The 27,941-nt window shown below is 45.5% G+C and overlaps 1 long non-coding RNA gene across 2 annotated transcripts in view; it reads right to left on the bottom strand.

The window, feature by feature from the left end:
• LOC146340092 (uncharacterized) overlaps positions 1–21,448 on the bottom strand; it is a 35,629-nt gene extending 14,181 nt beyond the window's left edge. The window contains exons 1-2 of one of the 2 annotated variants that reach the window (XR_014784463.1): positions 20,427–21,408; positions 16,155–16,254 (exon numbers count right to left, since the gene is read on the bottom strand). This is a non-coding gene — a long non-coding RNA (uncharacterized LOC146340092). Of the gene's footprint in view, positions 1–16,154; positions 16,255–16,364; positions 18,322–20,426 lie in introns of those variants that run through there. The other variant, XR_014784464.1, reaches the window with a different exon arrangement.
• Between the last annotated feature and the right edge of the window lie 6,493 nt (positions 21,449–27,941).

Here is a 27,941-nt window from a genome sequence, read left to right as displayed (position 1 = left end):
GCCTGTGAGCAATATGCGGGTCCCCTGGTCGTTTTTGCATCCCTTACTGCCACAGCACCACCAGATTTGCGGTGGTGGCAAAGAAGTGGTGATTTTGCTGCCACTGTGCCACCAAATTTTGGCAGGAAATTTGGGGGTATGGAGACAGCGCCTGGTGGGGTCCAGGGTGACAATGTGGCTCTCCAACTCATTGATGTTGCCCACCCCTGCTGTATACAGTGGGCCTAGGAGAGGCAGGCACTTGCCAAGACAGCTACTGCTGCTGCTGCTAGGGATGTCATGGGTATCCATTTGGGGGCTTGAGCTTGGTGGGATCTCTCCAGTTCAGCCCCCCAGATGCCAGTCTGCTCTTGCCCGACTCGGTGCATGCTGAGTCAGGCAAGCTCTGTGGCCCCTGCTTCTTGCCCAAGCAGCAACAGCATGATGGGAAGCCTTCCCATCCTGCCCCCGAGAGCAACTGCACTCCTCTCTGTCAGTGCCCGGCAGAGAGAGGTGCACTTGCTCTGGGTGGCAGCGGTGGCAGGAGAAGCCCTCTGTCATTGCTGCCATGAGCTACTGAGACCCTCTCTGCCAGTGCCCAGCAGAGAGCGGCACAGTTGCACTGGTCAGTGGGAGAAGGAAGCGCCAGTGCTCAGCAGAGCGGGGTGCAGTTGCTCTGGGTGGTAGCGGAGAGGGCAAGATGGCAAGCGGGGGGGGGAGCGCTTCCCACCCTGCTGCCAAGAGAAACCGTGCCCCTCTCTGCCAGTGCTTGACAAAGAGGGACACAGTTGCTTGCAGCAGTGGTAGCGACAGTCTCACTGGGCCCCCGCGAACCACCAGTTGGCTCATGTAGCAGCTCAAGCTGGGTCCAGCCATGGGCAGGGTTCTGGCGAGTGGGTCGCGGGGCGGACTCACATGAGTTCACACAACCCTAGCTGCTGCTGCTGCTGCTGCTGCTTCTCCTTCTCCTCCTCCTCCTCCTTCCACCAGCGGAAGTCTCAAGCCCAGCAAAGCCTCTACTGGGTTTAGGCCATGAAGGAAGAGGAAGCTATGCATCCAAGTGCCCACCCACCTACCTGCCTCTCCAGGACCTGCCTGCTGCTTCTCCAAGCTCCACAAATAGCTCTGGCCTAGGTCACATGACTTTCTACAACACTGCATTACCCTGCTCTCTGCAGCATTTCAGGCTTTATTTATTTATTTTTACATCCATTAAACAGAAGTGGGATGGTTTCAGGTGCACCTGAAAAGAATCAGGATGGCGCCTCAGTCCACTTCAAGCACTGTGTATAAAATAAATCAGTCAGAGATGCATATGTTGAAAATTAGCTACATTTTCATGACTTTGGAATGGGATTTAAGCTAATAAGCAAACACAGAATAATTAATATCCTATATTTTTTGCTTTTCATAACAAAGTAATTGCTCAAAGAGTAATTTCTGCTTCAGATCTTTGGGGCTCTGAAGCATTGGATTGATTAATAGAGGGCATTATTGTCCAATTAAGGGCACAATCGTATGGGGATAGGTGGCCACCTCCGAACTTGAAGGCGACTGCCTATCCAACGCAGGGCAAGAGAAACATGGAGGGGATCGTTCCCTCTGCACTTCTCCTGCCCTGCATTTGCAGCTAGACAACCGATTTCGGCTGTCTAGCCATGGGAAGGTGGAACAGGGGAGGAGGCTGCCAGACGACACATAGAATGTGTCGTACCGGCATTTCTGTCTTCTGTGCCCCAGAATGCCCCCTGGGATGCCCTGTTTTGGCTGCTTTGTGCTCCTCTTGCAAGTGCAGAGCATGGGGCTGTTCTGCACTGCCTGTGAGTCAGAGCAGAAGCCGGGGGAGGTCGGTTCTCCAGGAACCGGCCTTGGAGCGCAGGCTCTGAGGTCACTTCCCAGAAAACCACGTAACCCTTGGCCATCTAGCCACTGACTAGCGGCCATGGGATTGCTCCCTCCATTACTTAATTTCTAAAGAATCTTCCTTTAACATTAGAATTAGGGCATTTTAAGCACAGGGAGTTTTGTTTGATAATGATTTAAATTTAATTGATCTTCACTTTTTAACCATGTTAAATCTGACATTCTCAAGGTTAGCTACATAATTGAGGGAGATGCATAGTTCCTGTTATCTACGCCCAATGGTCCCAAATTCCTGGAGACCTGAAGAAACCCCCCTCCCCCAGTAAGGCATGTGCTCATTTTCAACCACAACCTAATAAATTGCTTTAAAAAAAGTAACAATTACAAGGATATTGAGATGGGTATACTCAGATAGCTCTGTCTACTACAATAGCAAGCCACGGCAGTCCTGTATGCAGTCGCAAACATGGCTATGGATTGCAACCATTATGCAGCACTAGGTCCCACTGAAGCAGCTGCAGCTCATTTCCACATAACTACATTTATGACTGCAGCCAGGCACCAAGAACAACCCTTTCCTATGCCGCAACAGCCAGAAGAGCAATTTATGTCTAGCAGCTGGGGCAGGGTTCCTTCTTCAGCTCGTACTGGCGTAGGGGCCAGGGGAGATGAACCTCCAGCCCTACACATTTCTGATTCCATCAGTCTATGCAGGCAACCAGAGTAAAATGAGCAGGGAAAGTAAATATAAGACTGAGGCAACAGATTGGGAGTGGAGAGGAAAAGAGAAATGAGAATGGCAAGGGAGTGATAAAGAAAATTACAAACAAAATGTATAAAATGGGGGAAGGAGAAGCCAAATGAATGGTGGGGTGGGGTGGGGTGGAGGACAGAAATGAGGAAATATAAGGAGTACACTTGATACAAAGAAGTTGCAAGTCAGTGAAGCACAAATGAATTTACCAGAACAAAAAGCATTGTAAGGTGGATATGTGCCTAAAGGGAGACCTAAGCAAAATAAAACCAGGGAGGACAACTAATATTAAAAAAAGAACAAGCAAGTTGCCTCGCAGGGGAATCAGAACTGAAGAGCATGTGTGAGGCAAGAAAATGGCAGAGAGGAGAATAAAAACATTTAGGTTATTCATCATCATTGATGATAGCAAGGGACTCAGAAACATTCACAAGTAAACTACCAAATGCCCCACAAAATGTCAATTCTGTGCTATTCATCTACTCTGACAGGTGGAAAAAGTTACCCTTTGCATTCTTGTATTTTTTTTTTTTTGCCACAGGTGGTTATTTCTTAGATCCAAAATGATAACATAGACTTGTGGACTGCAGCTAGGAGTGACAAGCACTGCAGACTTCTTTGCGGTCTTAATAAATCTACACATATTTAATTGTGAGATATTTCCCTCCTTACAGTCTAGCCTGATATACACTTAATACTGCTTAGTATCACCCTCATAATCCTTAATAAGTATTAGGATCCACATTTATGGAAACCCAGATCACATTTGTAACCAAAATCGGCAAGGTCAACCAGAAGGTGTCTATTCAGCTAACATTAAGGCTGCCTGCAGTTGATTAATGCAGTCAACTTCGCCTATTGAGATGTAAAATGAAGCAGTTTGTATACACTCTCTATTACCCAGAGGCTATCATTTTCAAAGTCATTTCTGGCACCTAGTACAACATTGAAATTGAAAAAGTTGGAGCCAACCATTTTTCATTTTGAAATGCCTTCTTTAAAGTCGGAAGATACATATTTAATGGTTCACCTGAAGGTAGAATCTTCTGTTCTCTTTGGAGACAGTAACTAATTTATAGTGACATTGGGGATTTAGGGTACAAGAGAGCATCACTACTAAAATGGAGACTTCTAAGCTGACGTAAACCCTCCTATAAATTGGATTTGTTCCTAATTATGCTCCAGAATTTGAGAATATTTTAAAAAGAGAGATTTGATATATGTTTTGGTGATTTATGAATGGTTCTCACACGTAACAGCCTCAATTTTGCTTCTCTTGATTAAACATTGATCCTGATTAAAATGTAAACATAATTTTCAGATGTCAAAATCTCTGAAAGTCCATAATGAAGAATAATTTCCCTCTGTATATAGATGTAATCCCCTGCTTGCTAGAAAACTAGGATGGGAGGGGTCCTTCCACGTGAAGTATATTAAACTTGCAAGTAAACAGTTTCATCAATAGTTCCCAAGTCTTCCTACTAATACCTGCTCCCCTATAACACTCCCCCTGTCCCAGTCTTTTGAGAACTCGAGATAGGAATGCACAGATTATTTTACACATCAATACAGATTATTATATAATACAATAATACCAATTATTTTACACATTAAAAACAACAAATTCCCATCCTATAGGCCTGATTATAGCTTAGGAAGATATAGGGGCAAGACGGGCTTACATCATCTCCATGAAAATTGTTCATGAATTGATAAAGTCCGATCTGAGTTAGTAAGCATCTAAATGTAGCTGTAGCCATCTAAGATCCTACCTGATGTTGACTTCAGTTAACCAGGTGTCAACACAAAGGAATGTCATTGCTGAACTCAGTTGCAGGAAAATAGTCAGTACAAAAGCATTTTCAAGTAATTGTATAAAGCATGAGAATTGAAAAATATTTTGTAGAGATGATCTGTTAATATAGTAAAAAGGGAACAAAGGTGAAACTTATTGCAAACCTTCACTCCCATACCTGCTTAAAAAAAAAAATCAATGGAGAGAGAAAAAAATACATGGAATCCTGACTCTCATAGCCCACAGAGTCAAATCTAATTAAGATGTACTCATCTTTTTACATTCCAAAGATCAGATTCATGTAATAACCATGGGAAAACATGGCTGGCTTGTTGTTATTGTTATTGCTGTTGTTTTTGCAGTGTTGACATGGATAACAGCCTTCTTGCACAAAACATTCTTACTAGACAGAGGCAACTGATTTTGTGAATATATCATAAAATATATTAGGCGTATCTAACGGCTGAGCAAGGACAGCTGGATATCAGCACTAACAAAGTGATCCCCCAGTCTGATATAGCAGAAGCCACCACAGATATCCTTAATATATTTTTCTGCAGAATACTTTTTCCTCGTATCGTAATCTTCCTGCATATGGACAAATTTGTCACTGCTAGTTTCGGTACTGCATTCTAATTCTGAAAATGTACCTTCCCTTTTTTTTTTTTCCAAGGTCATTGGAGAAAGTTGTTCTCTTGACCAATTTGAGTCAATAAGAACCCAAACTGTAGTATGAAATATATTTAATGCTGAGCCAACATGTTTATTTTTATCTGCTTATATTTCAGAATGTAAAAATATTAAGGATCTTATATACTTCCTATGGGCAAAAGTTACTTTAAATCCCAACCTCGATCTTGCCAATGTAACACACTGTGCCTTTAAGTAAATATTATACATTTTATCAAAACATTCAGTTTGATACACTAATAATTTCCAGAGGTGATTTATTACTATGAATAAAGATTTTTTTTTTAAAAAAAAAATGTTGCTTAGAATATAAGCTCTGACACAACAGAGCAGCAGGATGATTAGGCAGTGGATTGACTCAAGTCCACAAGTGTAAGGACAGAAAGACAATTTCCACAACCATTTTAATGGTTACATCATGATGTCATTACATACAGATTAACATTCATATCTAATCTCTGGACCTTGGGGGACGTTGTTCCCTCACACAATTACTATTATGTGAGGGAGAGAGTGAGGTTATGTTTCCTGGCCCCATCCCCCCTGCCATCCACACATGGGGGGGATATAGGGATGGGTGGGTGAGTGATGTTCAGGATTGCTAGGATCCTCTGAACACCATCTCACAGCTCATCCAGTGCCCAATTCCTGCTCGCATTTGAAATCACTGCTTGCTCTGGAGCCCTTCGCCTCCGCGCCAATCGCCATTAAAAAATAGAAAGGCGATCAGCAAGATGTGCCCTTAGACTTATACGCAAAATAGAGCCATGAATCTTGCGTATAAGCCTATGGACACATAGATGTATACGCAAGATTCACGTCTCTATTTTGTGTATAAGTCTTTGTGGACGTCCTGCCAATCGCCTTTTTTTTTTTTTTAATGGCGATCAGGGCGGAGGCAAAGTGCTCCGGTTGATTCAGGTAAGCGGCCCTTGGCTCTGTGGAATCCTCGCGGAGCAGAGCCGCTCTGCGAGGATTCCAGGGGGGAGGAACGAATCACCTCCCCTCCCCACGGATTCCCCACCAGAACAGATGGTGGGGAATCTGTACATCCCTACCTCTGCATGAATGGGAAAACCATGCAAATTGAGCTGCGATCAAATGTGAAATGTACGCGATTTCCCCCAAATTTGCACAAATTTCCTAAATTGCATAACTTCCCTCCATAGAATAAAGCAGGGCTGATTCAGTCTACAGAGAATTTGCACAAACTAGGAAAGCTGTGCAAATCAAACTGGAGAAGTTGTGCAAATCAAATGTGACCACATGTTCAGCAATTTACAAATACTTTTGGTGGACATGTGCTTGTGCTTGCACTTGCAGTTGTGTTCAGGGCTTCAACTGGTATGCTTGCATGTTTCGTGGGCAAAAATGAAATTTTCATGCATCCCTACAGATGTCTGAAGTAGGGAACCTTATGTATACATACAGATTACCTACCTTTATGATATACAGCAACACTGATCAAACAGTGTTCTAAATTGCCTACATATGTAGTTCAGAGCTTTCCCCTCCAACATGTGGATGGCAGAGGGTGGGGACAGAGAAGATGTAATAGTGGAGATGGGGCTAGTGAGCGCAAGAGTGCAATACCCAAATGGTGTTTTGGTGCCATGCTAGTCATTGCATCACTGCCCCCTTCCCACAGGGCTTTTTCCCCCACCTCCATAGATTTATTGAGCTGCTGTCATGGTATCCAGAAATTGGGAGCACAATCCATTGTCATTTGCTGCAATGCCCAAGAAAGGCAGCTCCAGTGGGTGAGGCTGGTGTACCCCACCCCTCATGCCAGCAGATGTGGAACCATCCTTTGAAGTCAAAGAGGCAGATCCTCAGGCAAGAAAGGTTTTCCTGTTTCCAAAATGTTATTTTTATGTTTACTCCTAATAGGGCCAAGAGAGCAGAGGTGTGATTCCAGCGGTCACCATTTGGAAAAAAAAAAAAAAGGCAACTCAGGACCTTCCGTAAATTTAATATTGCACACATCGTGGCTGTAGAGGCCACATCTATGCAATATAACTGGCATAAATGGGCTGCTATGTGTGCGATATCAAATGTATGGAAGTTCCTGAGTCGCCATTTTTTTCACAAAATGGTGACTGTGGGAATGATGGGCACTCGCAAAATCTTGGGGTAGGTGCGGGTGGTTCGGCAAGCTGGGAGGGGGATGGTACAATTGGGGGTAGCCGCTCAGCAGGTGCAGTCTGGAGGCACAAGCAGGGGGAAGGTTGCTGTACTCCTGGACTCAGCCAAGCGTCCATGTCACACATAGTTGGAAGACATCTGTAAGCTAATTGGTTTGGCCAAATGCTTCTTGCCAACAGAAACACAGCAATGACATACTGAAAGGCAAGTCCCAACAACTCAGCTGTGAAAGGGACTGACCAGTGCTACCTCCTGTCAGTCCACTGATGGCAGTAGTCCAAAGAGGTAGGACTGACTAGGAGGTTCAAAGGCTGTTTAGGGCACAATACTATGTAGAAAAAGGTTTCATTATCTAAACATGCATAGGATTCCACTGTTAGTGATGTTTCTAGAACCTGGGTCTGTGAAACAACAGAACACCTGGAACTGGAACTGTGAAGCTGCCTATGGGTGGAAGGAGGCTTTGTCACATGATTATCCCTCCAAGTCCCCCTCTCCTGTCTTTCTTGGCCCCTGAGAGAGCAGTGGAGTGTGGTAGCTCCAATGTCAGTGATTCAGCATCTTGGAAAACTCCTTTAGAGTTCAGACTGAAACCCAGAGCAGATTCACCACCCTATTGACATCAGAGCCACTAGCGCCCACTATGAGAGATGGATAGCTAGGAGAAAAACAAAATAATTGGCTACTTCAGTAACTGACACAGTACCCTTTCACTGAATCTTGTTTTATTTTGTTTTCAGGGTGTAGAGGGCTCCACAAACAATAATCAGAGGAGGCTTCTCTGTTTGGGGTGTTTTTGAGAAGCCACATCACACCATTTTCTAATACCACTTATTGTCAGGATTCCCTTAGCCCCCACTTCACTTCAACACCCTAACATACACAGACGAGAGGCTTCACTCTACAGCTTTTAATCCATTACTTCACAGGTTCATACAGATGCAAATTCTCAGAGATTCTCTGTCTACAAAGGAATGCTTCAGGGGATTCAAATGGAAATTACGAGACTTGCCCGCCCTTTGAAGAGGGAGGTGGTCTCGCTAGCCTAACTTAAGGGGGGGAGGTCCCTTTCTTGTTGTGAAGCCTCTAAGGACAGCTTTTCACACAAGGCCAATTGGCTAGACCATCTAAATTCCACCCCTGCCTTCTCTCTCTTTGCTCTGCACCTGCGCCCAGCATCTATTAGGTCATCCTCCTGTTCGCTGGCTCTCACCGGGGGGGGGGGTGAGGAGGGACCCTCAAGCTCAGCCATCTGGAAGTTTGTAACCCAAGAAGCAGGCCTACTCATATCTGAACTAGCCTGGGAAAACACCTCCCCCATGTCTGATGGTTCTCCTTCAGAATCTGAACTGCTATCCCACTCCCTCCACTCAGAAACATCCCTGACACTTATATTACTGCACCTGACCAATTCATTTCACCCTATGAAAGATATATAAATGCATACATGTCTAATCAGAAATACGTCCTGTTGAATTCAGTGGGACTTACTCCCAAGTACGTTTGTGCAGGATCATGGCCTAAATATATTAGCAAAAGCTATTAGAAGATGTTTGGAGAGAGTGAACTGAGAGCGCCAGTCTCATATTCAGCTTCACATTCTACCGTGGCAGCTCACAAACTACTGCAGTTTGCTGTTAATTAGAGATATCTGAAGTTTTTTTAATTTCCCATGAGAAAAATTCCAATGTAATGAGCACATTTTTCCACAACTAAGTAGAGTTTCTAAAAAAAAAAAAAAATCTTAAAGCCGATGCACTTCTATTTAGTATCTAATAGTACAAGTTTAACTAGCAAGTTTACAGCAAGTAGCACAGGCCATAACAATGTGAAACTATCTTGAGAATTAAATGTAACATTTACACCTCTGCAGAATGAAGTTTAAGAGGCATCCTGAAAGCCATATTAAAAAGGGTTGCATAAATTACAGCAAATAAAAGTTATTGCATAAATGTATTTGCGGAGATGCAAAATAATTTATAGCAACCCAAGCTAAGAAAACAGATTTCTGAAATTAACTGCCTGATTCCATATAAATGCCATGCATTTCTGCTTTGGGCATAGTGTAAGAAAGAAAGAATGTGTTTTTAAAGACTCAAGCTGAATCTGAAGAGGAAATGAAGAGGAAATGAGAAGATGATTGTAAGAGCCCAGCAACCAAGCACAACATAGAAAAACTGTCCCACACTCTCACAGCATGAATAATTATATAACAATTATGTGTGGGTTATTAAAACACACACACACACAGAAGTTCTACTACTTAGGTTGCACCTTCTAGAAATATGCTAGTGGGAAGAGGCGCAATTATGCAATTATGTATTGCATTCCTGATCATGAAACATGATTCTCTTCTCTATTTGGCACTACATGTTCTCATTATTATTATTTTACGTTTGCTAGGCCTCCTTTCCACTTGTATACACGAAAAGTGCAAGTAGATTTCTAACGAAGAAAAATGGATCCGTAACGAACAGATAGGTTCCAGAGCAGGTGTGCATAACTTGTTACCCATAAGCCAAACGTAGTGCATCAGCCAAGTATTGTAGCCTGTAAGGTGTTGCTGAAGTTCCAGACAATCAGCCAAAGGAAGTTTATTGATCCCTGGCAGTCCACCATACCTGTCTGTTGATAGGGGGGATCATATGTGCTACTTGCAGCTCATGAACTGGGCTTGTCTGGTAAGAGCGGGATGCTGAGTTTGCCATTCTCCCAGGAGAATGCCCCCCTCCCCATTCTTCAAGGGGTTGGATGGGCTGCTTCAAACTTGGCACAGTCCTGTAGCGAGGGCAACCAATAGATTCCAATCAGCTATGGTTGGACACCAGTTCTCCCATTGTGAAACCAAGCTCTTCCACAGGAGAGTACCCTTGCACCAATGCCCCCCACCCCTTGCCATCACCATCACTCCATCCCACCATTGCCACCACACCCATCATCCCCACCCCTCACCCTATTGCCACTGCTGCCTCCCCTAAGAAGGTGGGCTCTCTTCAGTGAGCCAGCTATGGCCACACCCAAATGCCTGGCTGTGAGGGGGTCCTTCCTCAGAGCCAGGTATTGTGGGAGGGGTGTTCCAGGTGACTGCCTACACCACTGTTCTGGTTGTAAGAATTGCCTGCACCAATGCCTGGTTCTGAGGAAGGACTCCCTCAGAGCCATGCACTTGGCCTGGCTGGCTCAATTGCTGCACCAGCCACTTCCTTTGGTTTACACAGTTCTACAGAGAGCTGGAAGGTATTAGCTATTTCAGAGAGCCCCACTGGCCATTATCCAGTGGTGGCATTTGCCACAGTGGGAGAGCAGGGCTGGCAGGGCTCTCCAGATCTCTTCTGCATGGGCAGCAGCTCTGGAGAACCCTGCTGGCCCCGCTCTCCTACTGTGGCAAAAGCTTTTGCGTTTGGTCTGATTTGAGAATATATTATGAATCCTAAGTGCTACACAACAGCCTGAGTTCACTTGGGGAGGGGGGAGGGCATATCTAGCTTTGCAAAGCTTACAGAGGCAGAACTGATGGGTAAACACCCCTCAAGTCAATTTGGAACCAGGTCACTATTTATGAACTTGCTCAAAAGATTCTTGGAAGAAGATTACCTGTTCCGCCTCCCAGCTGAGCAGAGCAGAGCAGAGCAAGCTGCTCCAGCTGGTCCAGGGACTACAGAAGCAGGCAAGCTCCCAGAGAGCGAGCGAACAGAGCGAGCGAACAGGGGGAGCAAACAGGAGTTGGCCAGGGGAGTTGCAGTGGTTGAAGAGACAAAGGAGACAAAGGAGACAGAGGCTAAGAGGTAAGTGGGTTGCAGGAAGCCCAGGGCGCTGCCCTTTATCCTTCTGACTGGCTGTGAGCTCACCAGGAGCTTCTGAGAGCTCCAACTGAATTGGAGGGGTGTGGCCTGAGTACTCCCAGCAGCTGACTGGGCGGGAAGCTTCAGTCTGTTTCCCGCCTCCCAGCTGAGCAGAGCAGAGCAAGCTGCTCCAGCTGGTCCAGGGACTACAGAAGCAGGCAAGCTCCCAGAGAGCGAGCGAACAGAGCGAGCGAACGGGGGGAGCAAACAGGAGTTGGCCAGGGGAGTTCGGCAGGGGAGGTCAAGGGGGAGGCCCCTAACATTTTTTTTTTAACTAACTTTTTCCCATTTATTTGTCTTGTAACACACACTTCCACACCAGTGGGACTCTGCTTTTAATCTCTACTGAGTAGAGGAGCAGGCACAGGCTAGTCTAGAACAATCACAAAGCTAGACACAAAAAGGGAAACGGGGCTATGGAAGGACAAGACTCCCCAGTGGTGGTGACCTGCAAGGTGTGTGCCATGTTTGTTTTCTTGCCTGAGAACAACATGGCCTACACCTGCAACAAGTGCAAGTTGATCACGCTGCTGGAGGAAAAAGTAAGTGGACTGGAGCGGCGACTGTCAACCCTCCGGGGAATAAGAGAACACGAAGAGTTCTTGGACAGAATGGGGGAACTACAGCAGCAAAGGGCAGACCAGAAGCTTGAAGAGCAACAGCAAGATGAGGCAGAAGTGGGAAATGCTGAGGAGAAGAAAAATGGAGTAGAGGATACTCCTTGGAAAATGGTGACAGTTAGGAGAAGAAGAACTAGACGCCACTCTGCACCAGTGGAAGCGGTGGAGCTGTGGAACCGATTCCAGGTACTTGCAGATGAGACTGGAGGACAGCCTGCAGAGGAAGAATCACAGGGGAACCTGCATGAGAGTGAGCAAGAGGCTAAAGGTCAGTCAAACAGAGGCGATGAAACCCAGGCCTACAAGAAGAAGAAGAGAAGAGTGGTAGTAGTGGGAGACTCCTTGCTGCGTGGGATCGAGACCCAAGTATGTCGTGAAGACCCGTGGACTCGCCAGGTATGTTGTCTCCCAGGAGGACAGATTAGAGACGTGACTGAAAGGTTGCCTGCACTCATAAAGCCCACTGACAGGTATCCCTTTCTTCTCATCCATGTGGGAACAAATGATACCGCCAAGCGGAGCTACGAAGAGATCACGTCAGACGTTGAAGCTTTGGGAAGGAAACTCAAGAACTTTGGGGCCCAGATAGTTTTCTCATCCATCCTTCCAGTAGTTAGAAGAGGGATAGAAAGGGAACGAAAAATACTCCGGGTGAATGACTGGCTACGAAGGTGGTGCCGACGAGAGAGATTTGGATTCTGGGACCATGGGCTATACTTCCTGGAAGATGGGCTGTTGGCTAGGGATGGGTTGCACCTCACAAAGGCTGGGAAGAATGTGTTTGGCCACAGCATGAAGAACTTCATCAGGAGGGCTTTAAACTGAATCCTACGGGGAAGGGAGATGTAATGTTGGGGGTAACAATGGACGTAGGCGCATGCACTGCAATGGAGAGAACAGCGCTGATAGCGCCCAATAATAGTCTTCAGACACATGTAGGAAGAAAGCCAGACTATGAAGCACATGGTCTTCGATGTCTATATACTAATGCCCAGAGTATGGGAAACAAACAGAACGAACTTGAACTCTTAATACAGGAGGGAAATTATGACTTGATAGGTATAACTGAGACTTGGTGGGATGACTCTCATGACTGGAATACAGCAGTTGAAGGATATAACTTGTTCAAAAAGAACAGGAGGAACAGAAAGGGAGGCGGGGTTGCACTGTATGTGAAAAATACATATCTCTGCACAGAAATACAGGAGGAGGAGCTTGGTAGCCCCATCGAGAGCATCTGGGTTGAAATAAATGGAGCAAAGAATAAAAGGAACCTGGTGGTCGGAGTCTACTATCGGCCACCCAATCAAGGAGAAGCCAAGGATGAAACTTTTGAAAAGCAAATAGCCAATGTTTTAAGGAAGCATGATGTAGTAGTAATGGGGGACTTCAATTTCCCCGATATTTGTTGGGAGACAAATTCTGCAAAACATGGCCCCTCCAGGAAATTCCTGACTTGTGTGGCGGATAACTTCCTCCTACAGAAAGTAGAGGAAGGAACTAGAGGATCGGCTATCGTTGACTTGATCCTAACCAACAGAGATGACTTAGTGCATAAAGTAGCAGTTACAGGAACTCTGGGGGAAAGCGACCATGTTGTACTTGAGTTCTTGGTTCTAAGGGAAGCAAAAGCCGAGTGTACTCAAACGCGTACCCTGGATTTTAGGAAAGCTGATTTTAATAAACTCAGAACAATGATCAGTAAGGTCCCATGGCAAACAATGCTAGCGAGAAAAGGAGTCCAAGATGGGTGGGAACTTTTAAAAAAGGAAATTCTCAAGGCACAATCACAAACAATTCCAACAAGAAGAAAAGGTGGAAGACAACAGAAGAAGCCAATGTGGCTTCACAAAAAGCTTAGGGATGACCTGAAAACAAAAAAGGACACATATAGGAAGTGGAAAGAAGGCCAAGTAACAAAGGAAGAGTACAGGCAGGTAGCACAGAATTGCAGGGATGGCGTCAGGAAGGCTAAAGCGGAGAACGAGGTGAGGTTAGCGAGGGATGCTAAAAACAACAAAAAGGCTTTCTTCAGCTACGTGCATAGTAAAAGGCAGAGGAAAGAAATGGTGGTTCAGCTATTAAATAAGGATGGCAAAATGATAACAGATGACAAAGAAAAGGCAGAGGTGCTCAATTCCTACTTTGGCTCAGTCTTCTCCCAAAAGAGGGTCTATGACCCCCCTGGCAAAGGCGAAGTACAGGCTGAAGGGGCAGGATTGCAGCTTGAGATCGACAGGCATATGGTCAAGGAACACCTCATTACTTTGAATGAGTTCAAATCTCCAGGGCCAGATGAACTGCATCCTAGAGTAATAACGGAACTGGCAGAAGAACTCTCAGAACCGCTGTCTATTCTCTTTGAGAAATCATGGAGGACCGGGGAAGTGCCAGATGACTGGAGGAGGGCTAACGTTGTCCCTATCTTCAAAAAGGGTAAAAAGGAGGAACCTGGGAACTACAGACCAGTCAGTCTGACATCAATCCCAGGGAAAATTCTGGAGCAGATCATAAAGCAATCCATCTGGAAGCACCTTGACAACAATGCCGTGATTACTCGAAGCCAACATGGATTTGTCAAAAACAAGTCCTGCCAGACAAATCTGATCTCATTTTTTGATCAAGTCACCTCCCTTGTAGACCGTGGGAATGCTGTAGACATCATATACCTCGACTTCAGCAAAGCTTTCGACAAAGTGCCCCATGATATCCTGATGAGCAAACTTGCTCGAAGTGGGCTAGATGAAACAACGATCATGTGGATCCACAGTTGGCTACAGAATCGGACTCAAAGAGTGCTTATCAATGGGACCTTCTCAAGCTGGAGAGAGGTAACGAGTGGGGTACCGCAGGGCTCAGTCCTGGGCCCAGTGCTCTTCAACATTTTTATTAATGACTTGGAGGAGGAGGTGCAGGGAATGCTGATCAAATTTGCAGATGACACAAAATTGGGAGGGATAGCTAATACTTTGGAAGACAGAAACAAAATTCAAAGTGATCTGGATAGACTGGAGCGCTGGGCAGAAAACAACAGAATGGCATTTAATAGGGACAAATGCCAAGTTCTGCACCTAGGAAAAAGAAACCAAATGCACAGTTACAAGATGGGGGATACGTGGCTCAACCACACTACGAGCGAGAAGGATCTTGGAATTGTCGTCGATCACAAGCTGAATATGAGCCAACAATGTGATGTGGCTGCAAAAAAGGCAAATGCTATTTTGGGCTGCATTAATAGAAGCATAGCTTCCAAATCCCGGGAAGTACTAGTTCCCCTCTACTCAGCACTGGTTAGGCCTCATCTGGAGTACTGTGTCCAGTTCTGGGCACCACACTTTAAGAAGGATGCAGACAAGCTGGAGAGGGTTCAAAGGAGGGCAACAAAGATGATCAGGGGACTGGAAACAAAGCCCTATGAAGAGAGACTGAAAGAACTGGGCATGTTTAGCCTTGAGAAGAGAAGACTGAGGGGAGATAAGATAGCACTCTTCAAGTACTTGAAAGGTTGTCACAGAGAAGAAGGCCAGGATCTCTTCTTGATCATCCCAGAGTGCAGGACACGGAATAATGGGCTCAAGTTACAGGAAGCCAGATTCCGGCTGAACATCAGGAAAAACTTCCTGAGTGTCAGAGCAATACGGCAATGGAACCAATTACCTGGGGAGGTGGTGGGCTCTCCCACACTGGAGGCCTTTAAGACGAGGCTGGACAGCCATTTGTCAGGGATGCTCTGACTTGGATTCCTGCATTGAGCAGGGGGTTGGACTCGATGGCCTTGTAGGCCCCTTCCAACCCTACTATTCTATGATTCTATGATTCTATGATTCCTTCCTGGCTTATAATTGTTCCTGCAAGCATGCTGAAGGTGTCACCCACATGGCCTTTAATGCAGTGCTCTCTGGAATTGTAGTTTGGTTTCACCTGCCAACGGTGATGGAGATCAACATGGAAATTCAACCACTGCACCATACACTTGGAAATCAGAGATTGTTGATTTGATTATGAGACAACAACCATGTAGAATATTAGCAAGAAGCAGTCAAGAAAATTGATTGACCCAGATAGAGAAGGATACTTACCCTCATCCCCACCCCAATCCAGAAAAGGGCTGCCTTGTTGGGTGGTCTGATCCACAGTTGTTCACAGGAATAATTGAGAGTATGGGGTTAATATTAGAACTGTGCGCAAATGGCCTCTAAAAATTCTCCAGAGTATTTGTGGGCAGAGAAATTGGGAGAGGGGGATTTCACTGAACTTCTCCAAGGGTAGGAGAAATTCTCCAGTTTATCATAGATAAGACTCACAATTGGAGGGGTTGTAGCACAGTTTCTTTCTTTCTTTCTTTCTTTCTTTCTTTCTTTCTTTCCTTTTCCTAGGGATGGGGGAGAATTCCGCCACAGACCCCAAAGAGGCCAGTTTCCAAGAACCCAGCCCCATTGGGGCTTGTGGCAGAATGGAGCACTCACCACTGCCTCCTCCTGGAATCCGTGTGGGTCGGCTCCCTCGCTGTGTTGATCCTGCCACTCCGCTGGCGATACGGCTGGCCTCCATCGCTGTGCTGTATCGCTGGGGTAGGGTATCACAGAATAGTCACAGAATAGTAGGGTTGGAAGGGGCCTATAAGACCATCGAGCCCAACCCCCTGTAGCAGAAATCAGAGTCAGAGAGACCACGGAGTAAAGAAAAATGAGTATTCTTTATTTAACGCGCGGGCTTAAGGCTGGAATCTTTTCCAAAGAGCCAAAAGCCCCGAGGCATAGCCACACATTACTTTTATAGAGATGATGACACACAAGCGACCCTTTCTCCCACTCCCTCTCCTGTGGTTTTACAGTTGGTATAGTTGTTTATAGTACAGGAAATGGGCCATAGGACATTCTATCTTGAGAACAAGGATACAGTCTTGCAGTAAGCAAAAAGGCAAAATCATGACTGTGTTGTGCAATTCGGCTTGCTGACAGGGGAAGTCTCTACATTGCTGTTCCTGCCAAACTATGCTAGCTCAGCAAGAACATGAGACCACTTAGTCTGACCCCCGACATGGCTGCTACATTCCCCCCTTAAATGCATAATTTTATTACAATTATAGCATTTCATTACACAAGTAGACATCTCGGTTGGCAAGGCATAACACAGGATTTTTATGGCAACTTTCTTATTTAATAACTTGTTGAGCTATTACAGCATAGCGGGCGGCTATTTTTGTGGCTGAGGCAATAAACAGATTGTTTAAGCAACGCATAAACCAGGGGATGCAGAGGCATAACAGTACCTCTACCACTGCTACTGGTAAAATCAGAACAAATAATGCTTTGAGCCAGCTGAGATCTGGAAGCCAAGAGGTCAACCAGTCGAGCCAATTATGTTGCTCTATTTTGATGTCAGCGACTATTTGGTGCAGTTTGTTGATCTGTTCATTTACAGCATTGCCATTATCAGTTAAGTTAAAGCAACAGAGCTTTTGGTGTGTCTCACAACCCAAATGATGAAGAAGGAAGAGGTAATCTATACTAGCTCTATTTTCTAGAACCGCACCTCTTAGATCACGCAACTCTTTATTTAACAATGACAATGATCGTGAGGTGGCATTTATGCTTTTGGCTAAGCTGCAAACTAACTGGTTGATCTCCAGACCATCAGCCAAGGCTAAACCTGGAACCCCAACCAGTGACATTGCTAAGGCCAATTTTTCTGAGTCAGAATGTAACTGCACATGACTATTACAATTTTTAGTTAGTTGGAGTGCTCGAGGCTGCCGTCGACGGATTTTCTCGGGCCACAGGGGAAGAATTGGCACCAGGCGGCTGAGGCAACATGGGTGGTTATTAGACAAGTTGGCAGGAATGAATGACCAAGTGCGGGAACTACATGTCTAAAACCATCCATGAGGCAAAAGTATGTGGGCATCATTAAAAGATATGTTTTGAATTTTATTACAGTGGAAGGGGGCCAGGGATAGCTTTATATTTTCTGGAAAATTTTTGACAATTAAACATTCGTGCACACGTAGTATTTGTTTCAGCAACAATGGGGGTGCGTAGAGTGAACTCTGTGGGGGGTAGGATCTTTGCAACCACGCCCCAATTAGCATTTTGGGAATAAGTTAAACTTACACCATAAACTCTTAACATGGTATCTTTTTGAATTTTCCCAGGATGTCTACAGACAGGTATTAGGCAAGAGCTAATAAGCCTGTTTGCAGGTATACCTCTTGGCAAACAAAAATGTTTTACTCTCGTGATGTTAGCCAGGTGAAGCCAGTAATTATCAGCAAATCACTGGGACAAACTTCTTTTTCCAGGGGCAGACCCCCCCTTTTGCACCTTATTAAGGAAACACAATGCAACACTACTAACACTACAACACTACAACACGCATGTTTGATCTTCTTTGGGATCTGACCGTACGCTGGGCAGCTATTCACCTGGCAAGCTGCAGTAGGGTCTAGTCCCCTTCTTCAATTCTCCAGTTGCAGGTCTGACCGTACGCAGGGTGTGTCCACAGTAAGGTCTAGCCTGAGTCTTCTTACTGCTTTTTCAGAATGATTTTTAAAGGATTTTTAGGATGTCTGTTTACAGTCCATTTCCCTCTTTTCGCTCCCTTGACTCGTGTTTAATGTACACGAGTTCATAGCTGTGGGGGTGGAAAGTATAACAGTTTTTGGTCCTCTCCATCTGGGAGTCAAAGGGTCATTTTTCCCTCTTTAACTCATACTTTATCTCCTGGTTGGAAAGGATGAATCTCTGTAATGGGAATTGGGGCTTATTTTCTAAGACAAAGCGACGCTGGGCTTGAAGAACTTTGCCCAGTGTTTGGACTTCTTGTTTAAGGCTAACGTTTGCTTGCTCTTGATGCTGCTCCAGTGTCAATTATGAAGTCAATGTCATGGCCCCTCACAGTGGCAGTGACTAGGGGCTTCCCAGGGCTGAGATTAAGGGGGCCCGGTCTGTCTTATTTAAGACTTTTGGCTTTAGCCACTTTAATGAAGGGGGCTTCTTTATACATTTTTATAGACCCCTGCTTTCCAGTTTGGTTGCTAACTAAGCTGTCTCCTCCCTCACCCGTTCTGGCCCCTTTGGTTTTCTCTTTCATGTATTTGATTTATTTCATTTGGGCATTTACGCCACCAATGTCCATCTTGTCCGCACTGGGCACACTGTTTTTTTTCTTAAGAATCTTCTGCCTCTGCCGGGTCTTTTTCATTTCTTCGTCTACGTTTTCTTGGGCCTCTGGGTCGAGGGGGCATACTGGCAATAGGCATTTAAAAGATGCTCCAAGTACGCTCTGGGGGCTTCGGTGGCACCTTGCAGCACTTTAGACACTTTGGTTATATTAACTGACTTTTTTATACTTGCTGTCATGGCTTCTAACAGCAGGGTTTGATACTGGGTGAGGCGCTTTAGCCCCGCTTGTGTGTTGGGAGAGAGAAACCTCTCTCCCTCTCTTGCTTTTTCTCTCTTTTGCTGATCTGCCTGTATTGCAGATCATGTTTCAAACTTTTTATATAAAACTTTCCGCTCTATGCACCAGCCTTGTCTTTTTGCAAGTTAAACTCACTTACTTAAACTTTTCTGCCCTACACTAGTCTCAATGACACACATTTGGGATAGGCTGTTCTTCTCTTTCTAGTTACATTTTTTTTTTATCTTAAAGAACTATTACATTATTGTGGCTACTTTATCCCAGGTAATAAGCTTCAGGCACAATCAGCTGCTTTTAATTTACCCTGGGGGCAACTATGGCCACGCTTCTTTTCTACAAATGTTTTCTCTCTTTGCTTCTTGCCTCCTTTTTCTTCTTCTTTTTTCTTCTCTATCTGTCTTCTACTTTCTCTATTCCTTCTTTTCTGCTTGCCTTTGTCTTTCTCCTTGTCATCCATTGGGAACCACACTTAGTATTATTTGGAGTTGCAACTAACACTAATCTGCAAATATCACATATATTTTATGATATTTAAGAAATCATAAAATATACCCAACAAACTTTTTCTGCAATTTAACACAATGAATGGAAAACACTTTTTGCATGGTAAGGCATGATGGAGCAGATCCAGCAATTATACTGCTCTTCTGGCTGAAAGCTCAGGGCCCATTAAAATCAAGGGATGGGCATACTCACACACGCAAAGAGTTTTAGGTCACCATTTTTGCATCAGCAACTCTATGCTGCATGAGTTCTGGCAGAAGGAAATCTAAAAGTTATAGATCAAACTTAGCCTGCTGTACACTGAGCTGACTACAAACACAGAAACACAGTCTACAGCAAAGAGAGTTCAAGTTTATGAGAAGCTTCACAGCACTGTCCATGGAAAGTCTTTGACAATTCAAAATTTTAGTCCATGTGCAGAGTGTCTCTAAAAAGCCCAGATGATGGAGCCAAACAGAGAAGGCTCTGGGCAATGAAGATGAGATGTTTCCAGCAACGGCTCCCCACTTTTGCATCAGTTTAAAAAAGGGGAAGTGTGGCCCTACACCCCTTCTGACAGACAAGGGCCTTTAACTTTTTAGCAAGGCCTCTGTCTAAACAGAACGGCACAGCTCAGCTCTCTAGCCGTGACGCTTTAACCTGGGCAAATCCTCTGTAAATTTTATTTTACTTCCGTCAGGTTCTCACAGACATCTTTTCTAGCTTCTCTGCCTGCCAAGGCCAGACCAGCTAGGGAGTTGGGTGACTCCCCCTGGCTCTGAGAACGCTGATGGAGATAAGCTCATACAGACTTTGACATTTTAAAAACTTACTCTTTTTTCTCTTTCCTTTAATCTGGTACACAAAAGCAAAGTGCCGAAACTCAGGACACTGGGGGGGGGGGTGATGGGCATCGCCTTATACTTGCATTTTTTTCAGGCAGCCATTAATCTTCGGGGAGGCGGTGGGGTGATTTGCAGGACTTCAAAGGCAAGCTTCCCAGTTTGTTTGTATTTGTAAATCCCAAGCTTAAAACAGGACACGATGAGGTACAGGGCAGCCAAATCTTTGCTTTGGCACGGGCAACAAATAACTCAGGTCAGCTTTCTTCGCTGGGGTCTCAAACAGGAAAACAGTCTTAATTTAAAGTTGTAACATCACTGATAGCGTCAGCCAGCCAGCTACACAGATTTCACTGTTTTTCAAGACAGTTACTCCAATATCTTCTTTTCTTCTCAATCAGGTTGGGTCTCCCAGCTTACACAGTTTATTGCAGCTTCCAGGAGCATGGTAGTAGCATAATTTTGGCTTGGCCAGGAACATGCTGTCTGGTTTCTCCGTCTCTTTAGCACACACACTCAGGCAGTGTAACACTGGACACTCAAATCAGTGAGATTTCTTCATTGCAGGGAATCCCACGGCAAAAGCTTAATGGTTATGCTCTTCAGAAATCATATAGCTGATGGTCTACAGGCTCTATGAAATTCTAGGACAGTTCAAAGCTAAACACAGCTACCTTGACAGAGATCTTCATCATGGTCTCTCCGCTTCATTCTGCCTTGGGACCGTCCTATGGGCATGGCACACTTTCCACTTGAAGAGGGGTCTAGCCTGTGCCCTGTGGGCTGATTCTTCACCTTTATTTTCTATTTTGCCTTCATCTTCTGGGTCTTCATTTTCAGTTTCCATTTCTTAGGGATTTCATCTCAATTAGGCGAGGTGATGATGTGGCACAACTCAGAACGTTGTGGGCAATTCTCCTGCTGCCCTCCCGGCACACTAGGCTAATGGTTACTTCTTCAGCCTCACACTCCCACACTTAGTCAAAAGTCAGGCTGTCTTGCAACATTTCTCTGATTAACAGCCTCAGATCTTGTTCTTTTTTTTTCCTCTCAGCTCGACCTTGAGCTTTTTTGCTATTTCCCCTCTCTATTCTGAATCCTTTTTAAAAAAATCTTTTTCCTTTTTTTTTTTTAACATACATCTCAAGGGGGTGCAAGTCTTGCTTCCCCCACCTCCCATAGCCTCTCTCCTAAGATAAAGACAGACACAAGGAGGGAAAGGGGATTGGTCAGTGAGTAAGGGGTCTCACTGGCCGACACAAAAGGAATTTCACACCACGCACTTTGCTACTGGCCTGGGCACCCGGACGGTCAACGGTATGCATCAGAAACCACAGTAGCCACTCACACCATCATCAATCTCTCCACTGCATCCATATGTCCCTGCCACCCACTTTTTCCACTTTTCACCAGAGCGGAAAGCGGCTTCCCCAGCTTCCTCAGCTTCCTACTGAGTACTGGCGTGCTGGGTACTGGCGCCTGCTCGGGGGTGTGATCAGGCCCCCCTTCTACTCGCAAGGAGTAGGTTCTTTTCGTATACGTATACTAACACTGACCTTCTTCATAAGGCGGGGCCCTCTTTTTTTCTGCCCAGTGGCCTTTCTCCCTAAAGGCGGGGCCCACTTTTACTCCATACTTGCCTTACTCCTGAAGGCTTCCAATGTGGGTTTCAACTCAATTGCAGCTGCGATACAGGCAGGGCTCAAGTTCCTTCCTCCACTTCCCAAGGTTCTCTTGCTGCTCGCTGCCGTTTGGGCGATCCCGGCGCAGGCTCCCTCCCATTTACCCGACAAAAAGGTCGGTGGCGCCAAGAAAGGGAGGCGTGCGCCGAGCTCTCCCTCCCGGTGCGGCGATAAAGAGCAGGCAACTGCCACCTCTCTGTCTCAGAGCCTGCCACATCCGAGTCACGGCACCATTTATGTAGCAGAAATCAGAGTCAGAGAGAGTCAAAGTATTCTTTATTTAACGCACGGGCTTAAGGCTGGAATCTTTTCCAAAGAGCCAAAAGCCCCGAGGCATAGCCACACATTACTTTTATAGAGATGATGACACACAAGCGACCCTTTCTCCCACTCCCTCTCCTGTGGTTTTACAGTTGGTATAGTTGTTTATAGTACAGGAAATGGGCCATAGGACATTCTATCTTGAGAACAAGGATACAGTCTTGCAGTAAGCAAAAAGGCAAAATCATGACTGTGTTGTGCAATTCGGCTTGCTGACAGGGGAAGTCTCTACATTGCTGTTCCTGCCAAACTATGCTAGCTCAGCAAGAACATGAGACCACTTAGTCTGACCCCCGACATGGCTGCTACACCCCTGCTCAGTGCAATCAAAGTCAAAGCATCCCTGACAGATGGCTGTCCAGACTAATTCTGAATGCCTCCAGTGTGGGAGAGCCCACTACCTCCCTAGGTCATAGGTTCCATTGTTGTATTGCTCTAACAGTCTGGAAGTTTTTCCTGATGTTCAGCTGGAAACTGGCTTCCTGTCACTTGAGCCCATTATTCCGTGTCCTGCATTCTGGGATGATCGAGAAGGGATCCTGGCTGGCCTTCCTGTCTGTGACAACCTTTCAAGTCCTTGAAGAGCACTATCCTATCTCCCCTCAGTCTTCTCTTCTCAAGGCTAAACATGCCCAGTTCTTTCAGTCTCTCCTCATAGGACTTTCTTTCCCTCCTCTGAACCCTCTCCAGTTTGTCTGCATCCTTCTTAAAGTGTGGTGCCTATTCTTCCCTTTCTTTAGGCTAAGCATGAGCACTTCCTTCAGCTTTTCTCATATACCAATTGCATTTCAAATCCTTTGTTATCTATATGGCTCACTTCTAAATCTTGTTTAACTTGTTGGCCTTCCTTCTGAAAGCATCACTTAGAATCAGAGAATCATAGACTAGTAGGGCTGGAAGGGGCCTACAAGGCCATCGAGTCCAACCCCCTGCTCAATGCAGGAACCCAAGTCAGAGCATCCCTGACAGATGGCTGTCCAGCCTCATCTTGAACGCCTCCAGTTTGGGAGAGCCCACCACCTCCCTAGGTAAAGTGAGTCTCCGGACCACTTTACCTAGGGAGCCATTGTAAATGGCTGCATTTAAGCTAATCTTCCAGCTTTATGGCTGCAAATGGCGCCCACTACGCCATTTGTATCCGGAGACTCACTTACCCTACCCCAGTGATACGGCACGGAAATGGCGGCCGGCTGTATTGCCAGTGGACTGGAGCCAGCCCGGACAGATTCCGGGGGGAGGGAGGGATCTCCTCCCCTCCCCCCGCCAGACCCAGAGGTAAGGGATTTGTCCATCCTTACTTTTTCCTAAGGGTTTTTGTTTTTTTCTGCTGTCACTATAAGTGTTGAAGCTTCCACTTTTCTGCATAATTCTCTGCATTTTATAATTTATTTTGGTGATGTTTTTGAGCTTACCTAATCATTGTGATGTAGTGAAGTGTGCTGCACGTGTGTGTTTTCTTTCTATTACACATCTCCCAGTTGTTCTACGGCCTCCCAGGCTGCCTGTGTTTCCTGATCTGCATAAGCCCTAGGGGAGGAGTGGTTTTATTATGTCTTCCCCTGGGCTTTAACTGAGGTGTGGGAAGCCGTGGAGGCTACAGGCTGCCACATAAATGATTATACAATGAAAAACAGGACACTCATACACCCTCCTTGGCCACCTCATAAGTAAGGTAAATACAAGAACTCTGAACCCAACCCATGAGAATTTCTCCAAAATTCCTTCTCCTTTGAATTTCTTTTTGAAAACAATTTCTTTTCTATCAAACTGAATGTGTATGGTTGAAAAAAATGGGATACATTTTCGGCATGGCACTAGTTACTATTAAAGAATATCTGTGCATACACCTAAGAAGCAATGGGCTTTGTAGTTGGAAGCAGTCAATGGGAGATTCAGCAAGAGTTTCATTGAGAGTAGAGCTAATATTAAATACTGTACATGCACCTACCAGGAAGCTGGCTTTGGGTACTCTGGTCTGCTGAACACTGACCATACACATGCAGAATCCTGTTGTACATTCCCAGCAAAAGACATTCTGGGGTGCTTGTTTCATAATACCATGTTGGCTAATTCATATTCTGAACCAGATAATTACAAATTTTGGCAAGATCACTATTAAGACCACCTCAGGTGGGGAAACCCCCACATTAATTGATAAACTATTCAATACCGTGGTGTGTCATCAGTAGGGGTGAACGAAAGTCACTTACCTTTTCTCGCAGCTTTTTCGCGGTGAGGGGGAGCGCTTCGCTGCTCCCCCCGCGAAGTTCAGGCCGGGGGGGGGGAGGCTTCCCGCCTCGCCCGGCCGAAATTCAGGCCGGGGGGGGAGGCTTCCCGCCTCGCCCGGCCGAAATTCAGGCCGGGGAGGAGGCTTCCCGCCTCGCCCGGCCGCGAACACGAAAGTAAAAAAAAAAAAAAAAAGTCCCCTGATAGGCTACGTGACGATTCACGTAGCCTATCACGGCTAGATCTGGAAAGTCAGCCGTGATAGGCTACGTGAATCGTCACGTAGCCTATCACGGGTGACTTTAAAAAAAAAAAAAGCGCGTACGCGAATGGCGGCCCCCATAGGGAGCCGCCATTCGCGTTCCTTATTTAGTTGCTGTAGTCTACGTCAATGTTTACGTAGACTACGGCGAAAATAAGGGCAACGCAAATAGCGTTGCCCTTATTTTCGCCGTAGTCTATGTAAACATTGACGTAGACTACAGCGACCAAATAAGGAAGGGGAATGGCGGCTCCCTATGGGGGCCGCCATTATCCGTACACACTTTTTTTTTTTTTTTAAAGTCACCCGTGATAGGCTACGTGACGATTCACGTAGCCTATCACGGCTGACTTTGCAAATCTTGCCGTGATAGGCTACGTGAATCGTCACGTAGCCTATCAGGGGACTTTTTTTTTTTTTCTTTCATTGCAATGGCGGGGGCGGCAGCCGGTCGAAAGACCGGCTGCCGCTCCCGCCCCGCTCAAACACCGGACGAACCGCCAGCCGGACCCGCTGCCGGGAGGGACATTCAGGGAAGGTAAGTCCCGTCCCGGGGGGGGGGCGGGGGGGCGGAGGATTTCTCCCCGAAACTTGTTCGGGGGGCCGAACACGTTGGCGCTCGGCCCCCCGAAGTTTCGGGGAGAAATTCTCCGCCATCCCTAGTCATCAGGACAAATACACAAACAGAAATCTGTGTAAACACCTTCACTGTAGGTTTTAAGAGACTGGATGAGCAACCGGTGTAGGTGGCTGGAAACTAGTTTAAGTCATTTGAAGATGTGCTACTGTAGGTCTAATCAATGTTATCCTCCTGAGATTTACAGCTTTATTTTTTTAAAAAAATGTAAGAAATAGATAGTGGTACTAATTCTGCTAACACGTGGGACAGAAACACGAACAAAAAATACTGATGATTTTGATGGTAGCCTTCATATATAGTTGAATGCATATATAGTTGAATGCTAAATGGATTTCTTTACTAATTAGTTCCAGCATTGCTCAGAAAAATACTTTTAATGAGTAGCTTTGGTCTTAGATAAACTTCTGATATCCACCAGTAGTTACCAATATTACTGTCATCTTAATTTGCATTCTAATATTTATTAGCAACCTTCAAACACAAAACTCCAAAGATGCATAAATATAACTAGTTTAAAACACCTACACATTTTGCTCCTGTCTAACTGCCTAATCAAGTGGATAGTCCATAGTACTATTGTCAAGTCTTATGCAAGTCTTTCCCTGCTAATACATATATATATATATATATATATATATATATATATATATATTTCAATTGTGGTTCAACTGCTTAAAATAGAATTTAAAGAACAGTTAAAGTGCATCACAAAGACGTCACAGCCAGTCATGGTTTGACTAAAAGCTGCACAGATATTCTGTATTGCAACAGAAATTAAATTTAAATGTTCTGAACCACTGCAACAACAACAGAAAAGGGAAACAATTCTGGGGGAGAGATATCCATAGCTGGTGCAGAGTGATCACAGATCTTGCTGCAGGTGACATGTGTAAGTTCTAGGCATGGTGGAGAATTCCGCCATGGATCTCGGTGAGGCTGAATGCCAGTGCATTTGGCCCCCTGAAATCCGTGGCGGAACGAAGCCCCCCCACCCATCCACCCCACGAAATGAGCCCGGAACGGAGCACCTACCTTCTGCCATCCGCGCTGCACAGCGAATGGTGGCCGTGGCCGCAGCCGCCATTCGCTTTGTCCATATAGCCATGATAGTCTACATAAATACTTACGTAGCCTATCACGGCTAATGCAGGGATGCCATTTGTGTCCCTGCAGAAGTCGTGATAGGCTGCGTAAGTATTTACGTAGCCTATCACGGCAAAACTAAGGGAACGCAAATGGCAGTGGCTATGGTGGCCGCCATTTGCATTCCTTTTTTTTCCCGCCGTGATAGGCTATGTAAATATTTACGTAGCCTATCACGGCAAAACAGAGGGGCTCAAATGGCATAGTGGCCGCCATTTGTGCCCCTCTGTTTTGCCATGAGAGGCTACGTAAATATTTACGTAGCCTGTCACGGCGGGAAAAAAAGGGAACGCAAATGGCTGCTGTAGCCGCCGCCATTTGCATTCGCTGTTTTTTTTTTGTGATAGGCTATGTAAATATTTATGTAGCCTATCATGGGCCAGCGTAGGGATGCAAATGGAGTCCCCTACACAGGACGCCATTTGCGTCCACACCAGCCTGGCAGCGGCTGGAGGCCCCGCTGCAGGTTGACCCAGCCGGCGGCTCCGCGGCCTGGCCACGGAGCAGAGCCAGCCAGGCAGGATTCTGGGGGGATGAACGGATTGCCTCCCCCCCATCAAGGATTCCGGGGGGAGGAACGGATCACCTCCCCCCACCTGTGGAACCCGGCGGAGCCAGGTAAGCGGGGTTTTGTATACCCCTAAGTTCTCCCATTACATATTACACTGGAATCTCAAAAAGCAGAAATAGAACACATCAGTTGCATAGCTGATTTTTACCACTTTACCATGTGAGGTCTTCTCAGAAAAAGAAAACGTTATTTCCATCTGTTTTTTGTACTTTGGTCTCATGCTGCTGTGAGCATTTCTCATACATTGTTATATGCAGAAAAAGGTTACAAAGGCATTCATTATTGTTGTTGTTGTTGTTGTCATTTTGAAGATGCTTAAATTAGCCCAAATTATTAGAAATAATGTTAAATATGGTTCCAAAACCTGTAACTGTATGGCCGGTTCCCAACCACCACCTTGTCAATTCAGCACATCATGCCTTTCGGAACATTTCCTGCCCCACATAGTATCATTGTTAGCTGCTGGCAAGGACAAGAAAAACTAAGAACATTGTGATGTCACAATATAAGATAAATTATACTGGACGTCATGGATGGAAGGGTAGAATGAGGTGCATGGCTGACATTTTTAAAGGCAACCATGAGTTTATGTTAATATTTAGTGTTACTCTTGTATTTGGGGTCATTTTATTAGGGTACATAAGCCCTATCAATGCATTTG

Source organism: Heloderma suspectum, chromosome 7 (genome assembly GCF_057233095.1).
Source record: "Heloderma suspectum isolate Gila_16-S chromosome 7, 16-S_ref, whole genome shotgun sequence".
In the NCBI taxonomy this organism is placed as follows: Eukaryota; Metazoa; Chordata; class Lepidosauria; order Squamata; family Helodermatidae; genus Heloderma; species Heloderma suspectum.
Note: the sequence above shows the minus strand (reverse complement) of the source record. Positions and strands in the feature narration are given on the sequence as shown.